The sequence below is a fragment of the Borostomias antarcticus genome, assembly GCF_949987555.1.
Source record: "Borostomias antarcticus genome assembly, chromosome: 6".
Lineage (NCBI taxonomy): Eukaryota > Metazoa > Chordata > Actinopteri > Stomiiformes > Stomiidae > Borostomias > Borostomias antarcticus.
The window spans coordinates 945615-948114 of record NC_140239.1 but is presented as its reverse complement, the minus strand read 5'-3'; the positions used below and the strand labels follow the sequence as shown (position 1 = coordinate 948114).

Here is a 2500-nt window from a genome sequence, read left to right as displayed (position 1 = left end):
CACTACGCCTGACCACTCAGCTCAGACGCCAGGGCTGGCGAACGCCCGGAGAGAGGGGTCACGCGAGGATAGTGGCCATGGTTGTTTAAAGTCTGTGTAAACTTGTTTAGAAATAGCTAATGCATATATTAGAATATCAAAGTTTTGTCTCATTAGACATCCACAAACTTCAGAGTGAAAATAAACATTGAGAACTATATGAGAAGCTAGTTCAGAAACAGCTCATTTGGCTGTTTAGACCATTTCTCAAGACATCCTAATGGTGTTTCAACGCATCACTGTATGCATCACTGTACGCATCACTGTACGCATCACTGTACGCATCACAAAGTGTGTTCATCATGAAAAGTAGGGCTCATGACATCATCAGGCGAAATAATTCCAAAAATCTGGAAAATATACATGTTGACTCCACAATTTAGTCCTACATAGTTTCAGACTTTCCACATATTTTCAGCAATTTCTTCCTAACAGTTACTGTAGCTACGTGTTTCGAAACAAAATTCGGAATTTACTTCAGTTGCTACTACAGTTGCTTAAATCCTCAAACTTGTCAGAAGAATGTCTGTATAGAAAGAGGGTTTAAAACTCTGCATCACAAACTCTGCAATTTCATTTCAAAACTTTATTTGAAGATTTTGGAGTCTAATGCTGCATAACCTGCCCCGAGCTCGCTTGCATACGCACACACGCACGCGCACACACACGCACACACACGCACACACACACACACACAAACACACACACACACCTTTGGACAATTCAAGCAGAGTGATGAATGAACATGTCCAGGTTGATGTGAGAGAGTGGGAACATTACAGCCAGCGTGGCTGAAAACTCCGCTACTTGGATTCTGTCATTCTGCCGTCTTTTAGTGAGATTTACAACTCAGAATGTGCAGGAAGCCGAAAGGCACGATCCAAACATTTCCCTTTTCCACCATCAGCATTCCTTCGCTGTCCCAAAGCGCACTGGCACTCACAAAAATGGTTCCCTGGCACTTTATGTATTTTCATCAAAACACTCCGTGTACACAGTGACAAAAGTACAGCAAACTTTTATATTATCAACACAACAGTGGGGGGTAGGGGGCATTAGAACAACATGTTTAAGACTGCTCCTTAATGTACTTAAAAAATATATATCAAATTGGCCTTTTTTGATGTGGTGTTCAGTGTTTTTTGATGCTGACGGTTGCTGGTTTGACTCCCGGAATGTCTCAATCACAACCACGGTACCTGGTCTCCATCAAGCTCATCTACCGTCCGTTCACTCCCAGGATGAGCTGGCCGTGATCTCTGGTACCGTCCGTTCGTTCCCAGGATGAGCTCGCCGTGATCTCTGGTACCGTCCGTTCACTCCCGGGATGAGCTCGGCGTGATCTCTGGTACCGTCCGTTCGTTCCCGGGATGAGCTAGCCGTGATCTCTGGTACCGTCCGTTCGTTCCCGGGATGAGCACGCCGTGATCTCTGGTACCGTCCGTTCGTTCCCGGGATGAGCACGCCGTGATCTCTGGTACCGTACGTTCGTTCCCAGGATGAGCTGGCCGTGATCTCTGGTACCGTACGTTCGTTCCCAGGATGACCTCGCCGTGATCTCCGGCGTCGACCGTCTCCCAAACTAAACATCTACTGAGCACAGCGTGACGGTCCGGCCACAGAGGAGCAGACAGCTGAGCGCGCCAACCTTTTATTGGACACGGCCTCTTGCGAAGTGTTGCCTTGCCTGACCGCCATGCGTAGTATTGTCCAGGTTCGGTCAGTCCCGGGATAGTGTGGACTAAAGCAAATTAACAAGGGTCTTTTTTTTTAAAATGATATGCAGTGCTTGTAAGGCATCATTATAATCCTTCATAACAGTCTCTGACAGCACTGCCCAGTTTAAGCCTCATGTATTGTCAGTGTGATATTGCAAGCTGGTGTGTGTGTGTGTGTGTGTGGTGTGTGTGTGTGTGTGTGTGTGTGTGTGTGTGTGTGTGTGTGTGTGTGTGTGTGTGTGTGTGTGTGTGGGGGGATGTCACTTCGACCCCGACATGGATGTTTTTTTTCTCCCTCAGAACATCCACTCTTCAGAAGATCATTCGGACGCCGCGTCCAAGGCTAACTGTCACCATGGCTACACATCGCATTGCCCCCGACGATGGCGGCGGAAGTCTGGAACGCTGAGCGCTTTCAAGTGAGAAGCTACTCTGCTTCTCTCCTCTCGCCAGACGCTTCACACACATCCGGACCGCGCCGGACGCTTCACACACATCCGGACCGCGCCGGACGCTTCACACACATCCGGACCGCGCCGGACGCTTCACACACATCCGGACCGCGCCGGGGGGCGGGCGGGAACCAACAAGACACGCCCATGAGCACTGACCATTTAAAACTCTGCAAAAATGAACTTCACTACTGAGCAGCGCGAAAAAACAACCATTTGCAAAATCTAAATACAGAAGCCGATGTGCATCTGACCAGACGCCTCAAACAGGCGTAGGTATGAACAAGTCTG

General features: G+C 48.5%; 1 protein-coding gene across 1 annotated transcript in view; it reads right to left on the bottom strand.

The window, feature by feature from the left end:
- Nucleotides 1-2500, bottom strand: part of parp8 (poly (ADP-ribose) polymerase family, member 8) — a gene marked incomplete at its 3' end in the record, with an annotated part of 65125 nt that overhangs the window by 30147 nt on the left and 32478 nt on the right. The gene's annotated exons all lie outside the window — the stretch shown is intronic.